Genomic DNA, 13891 nt, shown 5'->3' on the forward strand with positions numbered 1-13891 from the left:
AGGTAAACGTGTGACGCCAGAAATTTAATAAATTTATTTATTTCGACCCTCTTGAGCAGAAAAAGTCTGCGAAAGTTGACAGGTATAGTTCTCGTTGTCTTTCAAATTAGTAGAACGGTTCAATATTGAGGTTTCCAAAATTTGTGACATGTCGGTGAACTTTTTCGAAAATTTTAAAAGTGGCGTACCCCCATATCTTCCGAATCTCACGTCGTTTTTCCGTGTGTATTTGAAAGCCTCCGTTCTCTGCAAAAGTATACAACTGTTTAATCCGTTAAGCTACATTTCTTTCCGTCCTTTTCCTAGGATGCCACATCCATCATTATGACCATATAAAGCCAACAGACAATGAAGCAAGGAACGCATGGGGGAAATTAGCTGTGGTTGAAAGAGAAATGTAGAAAATAATAAAGAAAGGGAAGTGAAAGTGGACGAAAAGATAACGTGACGCCTGGTGGGAGCCGAATCCACAAACTCTGCATTGCGCCTGCGTTGCACTACCACTTGTGCTACGGCGACGGCTATCAAACCATTCACTAAGTTGGGTATTTATGTTTTACTAGATCTACCCCTGCAGCGTTAGCCAACGCCACTCAGAGCCATAGTTGGCTTCATAGGGTCGTGATAAAAAAAAAGCGAGCCCCTCTGTTCCCCTTCTTCTCTCATACATCCATCATTAATCATTGTAAGTCCTCGAACGCCGGACGCGCTTAACACAGTAAGAGCTAGACAACCTCCTTCCCGCTCACGTCTTCCGAGTTTAAATTACAGCTTGTCGACATACTACTTCGCCGCTTGTCGCACTGACCCTGTGGAAGTTCGGATGGATGTATTTAGGGCCACGCGGCAGTGTTTTCTTTTACGTTGCACAAGCTCAGTGCTTGTAGCCCACCTTTTATCCCAGTGTGTTTGGCCCGGTTTCCAACAACGAGATTTCTTAAGACGGTCATATGCTCCGATATCTGTTGTGTTAATATCACGCAAGACATTCGTATCTTGGGTCTAAACAGGGTGCTTTTCGGGTTATTGCCGAACGTCAGAGAACGACAACAAGATGCAAAGACGTTCGGCCAAGCTACGTTCAACCGGAGTCTTTTAATACTTTGGTGCTGCGTTGGGTATCAGTAGGGCGGGCGGATCATGGTGCCAAAACGTGGGTACCGCTCGGTTTTTATTTTTTTAATATATATATTGCTTCCTCAAAACCAATGAGAACTATCCACGAGAGGAGATCACCGAGTATTTAGTGTCAAACTCAGACGAGCCCTTATTGTGAGCCCAGTAAAGTAAAGAAAGAAAATAATAAGTTGTTGATGTGCTTTTGAAGGCAAAGTAAGTGTCGGCTACCACCGGTCGCATCTGTTGTCGCTGCGCTGTGAAGGGCTGTGGCGACAGTGGCGATACAGCTGAAGATACGTCGATATAAACAACGGAGAAGAAATTGTACTCTGAAGATTAGCAGAAAATATAAGAGAAGAAGGGGAACGACTCATTCTGGTTCCAGAGTTTTGAATAGGACCTTATTTCATCTCGGCTGTCGTTCCGCTGTGCCATCATACATAGACATACTGCCCTGGCATACTTATGCAACAGCTGATCTCGATGCCTAGAAACACACCATCACGTTCTCTAAAGACATTCATATGTCGCCAAGGAGGCCTCCCGCATTTACTAAAAGCTCTTACACTATAGTTGTTCGTAAGGGCATTTTCCAGCCAAACCTGATGCTGTAGATATTATTAGCAAAGGCAGCCGGCCAATGAAAATTAAAAAAAAAGCACTTTTCCCTGTCCCGTCGTGGGCGGAGCCACCAACTTGATCGGGGAGCCTTCGGTTCCCCCCAATCAAGTTCTTCAGGACACTCTAATAAAGTTCTTGTCACTGTCACTGTCACTTACGAACGATAAGCTTTGTGAACTCGGCCCCAGGCATCGTATCTACAAAAAGCTCTCACGTTAGACTTATCCGTAAGAGCGAATTCCAGCCAATCATGATGATGAACGTATGGTTAGCGAAGGCGGCCAGTTAATTACAGAGAGCACTTATAAGAACGAACACATTTTTGCGGCCCCGAACTCTTTATTTAGGCCATGAACTTTTTAAGAGAGATCGTTGAAAATCTTAAAAGTAAAGAAAACTGAAGCGTGAAGTAACTTGGCACTGATCATAAAAAATATACCTCACAACTCTGCAGACAGCACCTCTTGAGACATGGAAAGCGGACAAAATTGATGTATTATGTACTGCTCAGAAATATACTGCTAACTTGAGAACAGTACTTATGCAAAACTCTCGTAAATATTGTAACTATTTCGCGTAAGTTGTTACGGAAACCTCCGGAGAACTGTGGCTCTGCTTTGCTGTCCCACAATGCGTACATCACAGTTGTCCCCACTTCAGAGGCCGAATTCACAAACCTTCTCGTTCGTAAGTACCCTTTGCCATCGGCCGTCCGGATTCGCTAATAGTACGTCTAGCAACAGGAGTGGTTGAAATTTTCCCTTACGAACAATTTTATTGTAAGAACCTCATGTGAATACTGGCCCAGATGCTCTAACGGATGCTGTCGGCAGAACTGCGATATCTAGTTTTAGTGCATAGTTACGGATTCCTAAACTTAGTGCTTCAGTTTTCTTCTTTTTTTTTTCTTTAGCCATACCAATTTTCTGCAATCTTGTTCAAAAAGATTCAGGCCCAAAATCAAAATTCTGCTTCCTACAGTTAGCGGCGTTCACCCTTCTCTCTTAAATGCGACAAATTTCATTCAAATCGGTTCACCGGTTACGTAGTGATGGCATTTATACGTTTCACGTGTATTTTAATAGGGAAGTCGCAGTTGGTTCCGAGCTGACCGGCATTCGAGTGCTCGACGACTACTAATCCCGCACAGCCCTTACGTCTGGCAAACTTTTCTGACTACTGACTCAAATTATAAAAGTACTTTATTCTTTATTTTTGCCCAATAACTGCTTACATTTATCAGGGGCCGCATTCATAAAGCGCTTATTTCGTTAGCCTTGTTTGCCCATCGGCGACCTCCTTCTATGACCGCCTGCTATGTCCTATTAGTATATACATTCCCAGATCCCTTGTAATGTGTTGGAAGTTTCTCTTTTGCGAATTATTACTTATTACAATCGTGATGCTAGATATTACATAACTATCCAGCACCCCGATTTGATCTGGCATCTGCTCTTACGAACATTTATATCGCAGGAATTCTCTTTATAAATTCGGGTCCAGAGCCCGCATTCACAAAACGTTTGTAAGAGATATCGGTTCGTAACATCTAAGAACGTACTACGCCGGTCGATCAAGATAGCTGGCACATCATTAGCGAACACGGTGGGCCATTGACGAACAGTTCTTACAAACGGAAAGCCTCGTGAAGTCGCCTTCGGGTTCTTCACTTGCTCTTGATCGCTGGAAAGCCGGCGCAGCATTCCCTTGGCCGGGTGCGTATGCCGAAGGGAACACGTGCGGGCGTGCGATCGATCTGCAAGCACGGCCGCTCGAGACGGCAGGAAACGCGGTGCCGGAAGCGGCCCATTGTGGGCGCGCGCTTTCTTCGGTGTCTGCCCTCTTCACGTGCGGCATGGGAAAGCACGCGCGAGGCGACGGCGAGGTGTGCGCGCGCCATACGTGGCGCGATATGCCGCCGGCGCGTGTTGGCGCTGTCGAACGACGATGGGGTGAAAGAATTGGCGGAAGTGGGAGAAAAGGGGGGTGGGGGGGGGGGGCGCCGACATAACGATGTGTAATTCATGCGCTCGCCGTCTGAGTGATTGTGGTTCATTTATGTGTTTGTTTTGTAAGCTAACAAAGCGCTGAGAAAGCTCGGATGGTCCTGGACAAAGATGAGGTCCGATCTCGCGGTCAGTATCCGCAAGAACGTTCTTACACAACTGTTAGCAGGAACGGATGTTAGCCAATCGCAATACCGGATAGAGTATTGGCGAAGGCGGTCGGCCAATGGTAAACAGCACTTACAAGAAGAAGAAAAAAAAGCCTTGTGATATACGGCCGCAGAGGCACATCTTCATTACAATGGCTCCGGGTGAGACGTTGATCCAACCTGACGACTCGCTGCGTAGGCGGAATGGGGAGTCATAACACCGTTTATGTCGACTCACATGCACAGTATCGCGATCGGCGATGCCTCTGGTTGTGCGGCAGGGTCAAAAGTTCGACTACGTATCTGACAGAGTTGGTGCGGTATGTGATTCGGTAGGGATCATGATAACGCGCTAGGAGTTTGGATGAAAAGTTAGGGTTTGAGATGGGATACATAGCCACTCTACTGATTTGTCCATTCACTTCCCAAGGCCTCCCCTCGTTTGGCGCTCCCCTTGTCCCCTTCCGTCCTTCCTTGATAGCGCTAAGCGACCATAATTTCTTATGGTCTGCTAACCAATGCATTACAGGGCAAAGTATTCGTAGCGAGAACTTTTCTTCCCGTTCTTCTTTTTTTCCTTTCTTCCTTTTTTTTTGCCAATGTGAGCTTTTCTTTTCTTCCGTCTATATTTATTTCTGGTTTAGAGCTTTGTATTTAGTTAGAATTTTGACATAGCAGGATTTTTAGTACAGCCAAACCTACTATATCGTCACAGACACGAGGGTCATAAGAATACACTAACACAGAAGCACTGTTTTCGAGTACAACAACGAAACAATCAAAACGTCATCGTTATACAAAATTATCAGCGACAGCGTTCTTGGAGGCACTGGCACTGGTTACGGAGGCTGGGAGGTGGTTCCAATTGGCGCTTGATTTTGGGTCGAAGTAACTCAAGTACATGTTAGTAGGACTCCTCGACACATCAACCTTGACAGAGTAATCGCCGTATAGGGCAAATCGTACGATGAAGGCAAAAAAGAAATAATTTTTATTAAATCAGTCGTGTAGGCCTGGGTTCAAATGACGAATATTAGTGGGAAAAAAAAAATAAGACAATGGCGTCCGAACACAGAACAGAAAACGATGAGGGAAGTAGATGGTTCCGGGTTTCTGATCACGTGCAGCTCTCTAATGTGCACTTTATGCGAAGTGAACGGGCATCTGAACATTCCGCAGCAATCAAAGCGCGGCCACTTCAGACGAAATAAGACTCGCGACCTGGTGTGTCAGTACTCTGTTGTCTTTCTTATTCAATCTCGCACCATCACCGCTGCAGCAGCGATGTCACTGTACGACGACCAATATTCCACATCTCTCAGTGCAGTTTATTTATTTTTTTATATATTACACATACTTTCAAGGCCTAGTTGGCACAACAGAAAGGAGCGGCGAAACATACAATATTTGCAGCACAGGACAAAAATAGAAAATCACACTCTAAGGCACTTTGAACGGCGATGTTGCAGTTAGTGGTGTCACAAATTGAGACTGTGGAGGCGGGAAGGCGGTTTCATTCATTGGCGGTTCTTGGCAAAGAGGAATAATGGTACAAATTAGTTCGACAAGATGGCACTTGAATTTTATGCTGATGGTCAATGCGAGACGATATGTAGCTTGGTGCAGTGAAAGGATTTTGTTTAAGAAAAGGGTTAAAGTAATACATTCTATGAAAAAGACAGAGACGAGACTACTTGCGACGTAACGAGAGGTCAGGTAGATGTAGTGTTCTTTACGTGGACGTGACGCTAGAATGGCGTGAATAACTTGAGAGGATAAAAGGGGCTGCGCGGTTAACGGGCGGCGCGCTTCTGAATGCTTTCAAGGGAAATGGCAAGATTGGCATGAGCAGGGTCCCATGTGGCACAAGCATATTCTAATTTTGGATGGACGAGTGTTTTGTATAGAGTACGCTTTAGTGAGGCGGGTGCTGATGCAAAGTTTCGTCTCAAATAGCCTAACTTTCAGTTAGCATTGTTAGTGACATATTCAACAAGCATATTCCATGAAAGGTTGCTAGTAATATACAGGCCAAGATACTTACAGGAGTTAACAACCGACAGGGCAGTACCATTAATAGAATATGGAAATATATCCCAAGAGGTAGAGCCAGAGGAGACGCGCATACTTTTGCGTTTAGTTGTGTTAAGCTGCATTAGCCATTTGTTTGGGTTCCTTTTTAGCAGAGAAAGCTTCGTATGCAATGTAATCTATTTTTTGAAACTATATGTATTCAACATCTGACTCCTCGTAACGTCGCTGACGTAGTCACATTGAGTTTAGAATGTTGCGGTTGCGACACAAATCTTTTTTCAGGTTGAAGTCGGCTTTACCACATACCTACCCTGTGCTCACGTTGAGCTTCATTTCGACTCCAGCGAATAATAGTCACGCTGTCGTCTCACGGCAACCAACCACGTGCTTTCCAAGCAGGCACAAAAGAGGTCATACTCATAAAGCGCGTTGAGAAAAATAAGAAACGCTATTTGCATATTGTCAGTCTCAACTGTTTGTTCGTACACCTTGCCGTGTGTGCTGCAGTCACTCCCGTCTCAGGACTGGCATTAGCCGTGACGCGATGCCCAAAGCCATGATTCCCGTCAACACACTAATATAAATTTTTGCGGTTGGTCATGCATCCATCTAAGGTGGGCAAGAAAATGGCGACTGTAGCGACGTCGTCTGTAAGTTTTAAATGATTTCAGCCCTGAGGGCACGTAAAACCACCCTTTCACTGCAAACACTTCCTCACACTACTGTCCAAACGATGACGCCGCTGATTTCTTTAAAGAATATGTTGTAGATGTAACCTTAACGGTATACAAGTCCGTCGCTCCTTAAATGCGCGTAACTATCTCTCTAATTAAATCCAACATAGAGTAAACCTATTTCGCAAAAATCCAGAAAGGTCAACATGAGTTACACGTGTTTAGCTTTCCATATTGGATCGGGAGAGGGAGGGTGACGATTAGAAAATACAGGGAAGCGTCAACGTGTAGGAGTCTGTGTCTAAATGCAAATCAATTCCTGTGTTACTCAAAAGCCCACGCAAGACACGGACGGCTCAGCTAATTCATGTAGAATCCAGCTAAGGTCCTGGAAAGTCGCTAAACGGCGTATTGCATCATGAGGTATCCAACAGATACTGCGCACGCACATATTAAAGAACAAGTACGTCATCCGCTGTTATAGGCAATTCGCAGTTTCGCACAAATCATAGTTTGGCGAGCCCACACGTCGCATGCGGCGCACATGTCATCGTTGCAAAGGCGAAAGGTAATCTTACCCTGCGCTGGGATCCATGTGCTAGCCTAAACTACGAAACGAACAGGCGTCGTGAGTGAGCTTCGCCACATGCCTCCCACTCTATGCAGCAAAAGCGCCCTTTGGCTTTTCATCTTTTAGTGGAAAGATTTCTTCTTAGCTGCATGACGCAACCGAAGCCAATTCTTCGCCTGCACCATATTTAATGCAGAAAAGCGTTTATTGGATTTACAACCTTGGTGTCGCTTTCGGGCTGTCCCTAAGTACTAAAGTAACTTAACACACTGCGTCCCCGAGACCTCGCATGAAGCTCAGGGACAAAGATGCTTGAAAATGGCAAAATTGACAATTTCGCGCGTATAGCAGCAACTTCCTCTGAGCCACTTATTTATGGCAGAACAAATACTATTCTAAAATTTCATTACTTTGCAGAATAGTCAAACGGGCGTTTTAGCTTCATCTGCTCTTTTTTCTCTCTTTCTTTTCCTAGCAGTGTTTAGCGTTTAGATGTGACGCAAATACATGCAGGCTTCTCCCTCCCCCCTTTCCCCTTAGTTGCTACAACGGTGCCTTTGGATATGGTAGAAAAACTCGAGTGCCTCACAAAAGCATGGTCTCGGGCACAAGCTATCGGTACCAATATGTGAAATGTGCACTGGCTGTAGATGCGGGACGTTTTGCGCCTTCAGGAGCGCGGACAGAAGATCGAGAGAGCAGCACTGTGCAGTCGCGCACACAAACCGGTGAAAGAAAGGAGGGGGGGGGGGGGGGATAGAGATTCCAGACGGCGGCAGCGGCCTCTTGTTGATGAAGTGGGCCAGCCAAGGGCGTGCGACCTCCCGATCCAAAACAGAGCAATAGCACGAAGGCAACACACCTGGCTGCGCGCTTTTTTTTTTTTCTTTTTCGCTTTTCGCCAGAAAGAGAAACAAACAGGCCCGAAAGGCGTGGTGCGGCGGCGGCGGCACTGCTATGCCAAGGGCGACGAGTCGCTCTCGGGTCGGAAGCGGCAGCTCGCGTTTCGGCGCGCCGAGGGGGGCAGACAGGTGCGAGTAGACGGTAGACGAGACGTGACGTGACGTAACCAGACGGTGGTGGCGCGCTCGCTGGCGAGAAGCAGCAAAAATAAGGGGGTATGTACGTTTGTGGACAGGGTGGGAGGTAATGGGGGGCTGAAGGGAGAGGCGATCGCTTTTCGCCGCCGCCGCCGCCGCCGCTGCTGCTGCTGTTGTCGGCGGTGGGGGTCGTGGGAGACCCGTCGTCGGCACGCCAGACATGTCGTCTGCTAGCGCGCGCGCCGCCGCCTAAACCCCGGCCCGCCACGCAAAACTGCAATCTCGGCGCGTGAGCTGCGGCGGATCGTTGGCCGAACGACGGTGGTGGGGTCGAAAGGCGACTCCAGCAGCCTTCAGACGGCACCGGCGAAGTCCCTGATCCGCGGGGTGCGCGAGACGAGGCGCTCGGTCGGTGGCTCTCGTGGGTGGCGGCTGGAACGGATTGAGTCGTTTCCATCCGGTTTCAGTTTCGTCTCGGTCGCTGAAGTAAACTAGCAGTGCTTCAGATTCCTTCCCCGAGAGCCTGTTACGCCGAAGACCGACCGCGTCCTCTCTTTATGGTTTTACAAGTGGGCGCGCTAGGTCTGGAGGCGAGCCGTCGGCTTATCTGCGCTGTTGCTTTCTTGCACGACGCGATGATGCGTTACGCTAGCACGCAGTCAGACGGCCCTAGTATGTATATGACTTAACATGCGTTGACAGCACAGGAAATACAACGTAGCGGCCGTTGCTCGCACGTCACGTCTTCGAATCGTGAAAGCGCCGTTCTCACACAACGACCCTGCCGACACACGTTTCCCTTGTGACAGTGATCTCAGCCAACATGCGCAACGCTGGCACTGACTGAGGGATGTTTCGGCATTTCTGCGCAACAGGTGATGTGACCCGTCGCTATAAGTAGTCCTGCAGGATTATTCATCCAGCTTTATGCATCCATCAAACATGTTCTCACCAATCCTCAACCCCTCGTTTCTCGCGACAGCGGAAGGTGTAAATGTGCAAATTCCCAAGTTCGACATAGTTCAAATCCTAAAGGCGCTACAATGCCTCTTTTTAGTGTGACAGCAATTAAACGCTCCAAACTGAATTTGCTGCGCTGAGTCTTTTCGTTTCGCAATAACTGTCGCGTGTTGTCGTCGTCAGACCACCTCATCGTCTCCGGTTTATTAGTGGCCACCTCGTCGTCTCCAGCTTATTTAGCTTCAACTGTGCGAGGTACCCAAATCCACTTATTTTATATGCTGCATAGGTGCCATATTATTTTGGGACATATATATACCGTACTTCGGGGAACTCTTCAAAAATACTCTGATCGCAGTTCGCATTCTGCGCGAAAGCTGGTGCCAACTAGCTGCGATATTCTGTGATCAACCGCGTAACACTCGAACTTGGCACTTCATGAGGAGTTTAGAGCGTCACGCAGACTCTGAGACTGGTGGCCTCTGTGCATGTAATTCGGGGGCCACAGCAGGCCATACTGTAGGTTACAAATATGACGTGCGCTTCGAAAAGTTGTTCTTCAGAAGGTGGCCGTGTCCGCTGTGAGAAACCGCTGCTCTCACAGAACAGGAGTTCCAGGGACGCCGGAGTAACCGACATCCCTGGAACTTTTTTTTTTTTTTAAACGTTCTTAAGTCTGTGTCGCGCGTCCCGTGGTCATCAGGAGAATATCATCCACAAGTTTCGAAGAGTTAGAATGTCATCGTGTTTAAATGGGTGCCTGAAAAACGAATTAACCACCAAATATGTCCAACATCTGGACCGTTCTTTTGTGGTTTCATTTTCCCCCGCTCGGCTTTATGATATTCTAGATAGGAGGCCAATGACTTATTGCCGCCAGGTTTCATTTTACACCGGAAATCACGTGACAGCACTAGAAATGTGAGTAAGACGTTGAGACGGGTCGAAATCGGATATTTTTCGTCTCCCACTCTTTTCCGGCGCTGTGACACTCGCAACACGGGATTTAGTATATTTGCGCCCGCAGTTGCTGCGTAATCACTTTGTTCGAGAAAGCTCTGACATAAAGGTAACTTTGCAAGTAATCAATCTACGAAGAAAAAGAAAATCACGCATTTCGCTCATCCACCATTTCCATTTGAGCACTACGAGAGGCTTACATCTTGCCTTAGAACAAAATTCTGCCAGTGGTAGAATGTCGGTGAGATGGTAGTTCGTACCCTCGCCTCTCCTATGCTCAAAGTGCGACAGCTTTTCATTTCTAGAACAGTATTCCCTTCCGTGTCGTTTTCTTCCACGCTCGCAGCCACTCCGATTTCATTAAACACACGCACTCAGCGCTGCTCCAGTCCAGGGCTGCGGAGCGGCGCCTTCAAGCACTGCTCGAAGGCGTGGCAAGAGCTCTTCCCTGGGCGTCTGCAGTGCGCGCTAACAGGCGCGCTCCCTGATCTGGCGACACGACCCGCCGCCTACCCCGTTAAAGAGAGAGGGGTGGGAAACGCACGCGTGCCACAAAGGGGCGCAAAACAAACCGCCCACTAACGAGGCGTTGAGCAACGGCGTCTGATGCGCGCATGCGGCAGCTCGACAAGGGACAGCCTTCGGACCCAGACGCCGCCGACTAGAGGAACAGGACACGTCACACGGGCGCGTTACGTCACGCGTCGGGCCAATGAAGAGCCGCGAAAACTTCCGCAGACAGATGGGAGCGTGACAGCTCTGAAAATAAAAGGCGCAACCCCCCCCCCCCCCCCCCCTTGCCGAAAGCGGCCGACAACTGCTGCACGCGGTCGCCGGGAGGGCGTCGTGCTGTCTAGACGGCGACTGGGAAAGCGACAAACGAGATGCCCCGGAGAGGCTCGTTCCGTTACAACACGACCGGCTCCGGCTGGCTCGGGGCCAAGAACTGCTAGGAGGGCGCCTCTGGACGGGCGCGCGTGGCTCACCTGCTGCTGTTGCAGTCGTTTGCCCCTGCGGTTGCATCCATCAGCGGCGCCTCGCCGAAGCTGCCGCGCCAGACTGGACTTGCCCCGTAGACCTGTTTACTGTTTACAACACCGGCCTCGGTCATGCGCTGTGGAGTTGGGACAGAACGGGCAGACGCGGAGGGAGACGGAAGTGCTGTCGTGTGCGCCCTCTTCTTCTCCTGCTTGTTGCGTATACGCGACCGCTGCGGTGTCAACACACGCGAGGCCAGGAGCTGTATGGATGACGCCACCTACTGGTGCTGACAACCCCTTGGAAACAGATAAAGGTCATGCTCTACGGTCGTACAAGCAACCTCCCTGCTGTGGTCTGTGAGCCGCTGGAATAAGGACCCTTACCGGAAGGTCAGGCAAAGCGAGACCTTCCCGGAGAGCGTAGAGTAATGATACATGCTTGGGTAGTATAACTACGGTGCCTAATTCTGTCCTCCAACCCCAAAAGCGAGTTCACGAATATACGACAGCCGACTGGGCACGCGAGAATTTCAACGTACAGTACAAACGTTCTGTATCATAGCGCGGACGATGAAGTGACTCGGACCAGGTGGTCCCATAATGTACTGCTCGGAAACATCACTGTTCCCGCGTGATATCCTGCTGAGAGGCCGTGTGCCATTCAACATTTGCGAGTGGCTCTGTGCTCTGGGATGCCCATGAATGACGCTTATCAGGCTTTCAAATGATCATCTGCGGCAACATCAACAATCCTAAATTACTCTCTGTTCCTCAGGTTCTTCTCGAAGCAACCCCAATCGTTCACAGAGAAAGCGTTGAGCGGAATAAGGGCAGTACGCCGCCTTGTATTATTCGCCATCGTCCATGGAAAGAGCATAGATAAAAGCAAAGGAGAGAGCGTGGTACCCTTTCGTCGGTACCCACACGTCTTAGTTTTGAGGGAACAAAAACAAAAGTGACAGCTGGTTCGCGTCATGCTAAAGAAGGACGGAGTTGCTAACGGGACGATATCCACGTACATATCTCACCTTGCTTTTATTCTTTTCGTTCTTTCTTTATTTTGTCAGCGTCTACTTCGGTCACACGACGGATCCCATATGTATTCCCGTTTCTTGGCTAATCATCCAAGGGCTGACATGCGCCACAATATTCCAAGGCTAAAACAACACGCAGGGTTGGCAAATGTGACATCTTCTTTATTTACTTCACTGACACCGCGCTCGAGACTCGAAGGTCACTTATTGCGACTCCAAGCAATCCGAAAGCAGTCCCCTCTGGGGGACCCACGCTCACCGAGCAGAACCTACAGCATACGACACGACCATCGTGGCTCACGCGTGCATAGTGCGCATACTCTTAGCACCCCAGTCGCCCCCACCACGGCCCCCGCTGAGCACGTCACCCGCGAACCGCCGAGTGAACCGGGTTTTTACTGCCGCGTGTCCGCGGCGGCGGTTGTCGCCGAGGACACGCGCGTCGCTAAAATGGGCTTTTTCGAGAGAAGTCTCAACTCCAGCCGCGGCGCACACAGACACAGTGGAAGAAAAGCGCACTCGCAAAATGAGACGGAAGCAGGCGCACCCCCCCCCCCCCCCCCATATGCACTATACTCGCACGGCTGCCAAGTCTTCGAAGGAACGAGCACAACGCCACGCCTGACCGGGGAGGTCTATATTTGTCGCCTCACCTACAGGAGCAGTACTGAAGCCAGGGCCAAGTGCGTACTGCGAGCGCTTCTTGCGAAAACGATTCTGCCGCCATCGGTTTCCCGCTGCGCGGTGCAAACAAGAGGAGGTGCGCGCGCGCACGTCACGCTACCGAAACGGTGCAGCGTGTTCGAAAGACCTATCCTGTGTGCTAATGGGCGATTGCATCGTCTATGGACGAACGAGAACAGTCCTGCTGCAATTCGATCGTTCACTCTGTTTGTTTGGCTGGTTGCTTATCCACAAACATACATATGAAAAGGAGATCAAGAAAAAATGTTGCGTGAGCAACTTGACAAAGCCCTGATCCCTGGTGATTCATCAAACGCATGGCGCTCTTCTATGGGCGGCTGAGGGAGCTGTCGGTGGTGCATCGTCTGAGACTGCAGTGGCGTGCATGTACGAGGTACCGTATTACACTTAGTCCAGTTTCCCGTGGAATGCCAAAGCACGTCATACAAAGTCATAAAATAGTATCACATCAGGTTGCCATGGCGAACACGAGTCTATTCGCTGAAGCGCTGGCATACTGGGGCCAATCGCGGCTGCTCCTTAAGCTGCGCTTGAGTGAGGTCTTTCAGAAGCCACCCGCTTCACCTACCATAGAAATTGAAGTTTATTTTAAAGGCTTTCTTCATTCCGGGGTTAGAGCATTGTCAAGCGGCATTGGAAGATACGGTATAGGGGCACACCACAAAATGTCCTTCGAAAAGGATTTTCGCTTCCGCTCATTGCATGTCCTTTATGTATGAAATGCAGAAGTGAAATAGGTTGGGATTCCGACATGAAACATGGTTGACCGTATCCATAAGCACACATGCTTAACTCCGCTTCAACATAAGGGGCCAACTTTCTGAAATCAAGAGACATACGATCTTAAGTGCACGATAACGTAAGGTTATCGGCACACATCGCTAACCGTGAAGTCACAAATCCGCCAACTGCTCCATCTCCATCACTCGGGAAAATAGAACCATGTGCAGTAAAGCAACAAATGTTTTAGTTAGCATAGACACTTTAAATTTCTCTGAATAGGTGGCATAAAATCTAGGCGAATACCAGAAAGCACAT

General features: G+C 48.9%; 1 protein-coding gene across 2 annotated transcripts in view; it reads left to right on the top strand.

The window, feature by feature from the left end:
• Positions 1-13891, top strand: part of LOC126542542 (bone morphogenetic protein 2-like) — a 46831-nt gene that overhangs the window by 2340 nt on the left and 30600 nt on the right. The window lies entirely within an intron of this gene.

This window comes from Dermacentor andersoni, chromosome 2 (genome assembly GCF_023375885.2).
Source record: "Dermacentor andersoni chromosome 2, qqDerAnde1_hic_scaffold, whole genome shotgun sequence".
In the NCBI taxonomy this organism is placed as follows: domain Eukaryota; kingdom Metazoa; phylum Arthropoda; class Arachnida; order Ixodida; family Ixodidae; genus Dermacentor; species Dermacentor andersoni.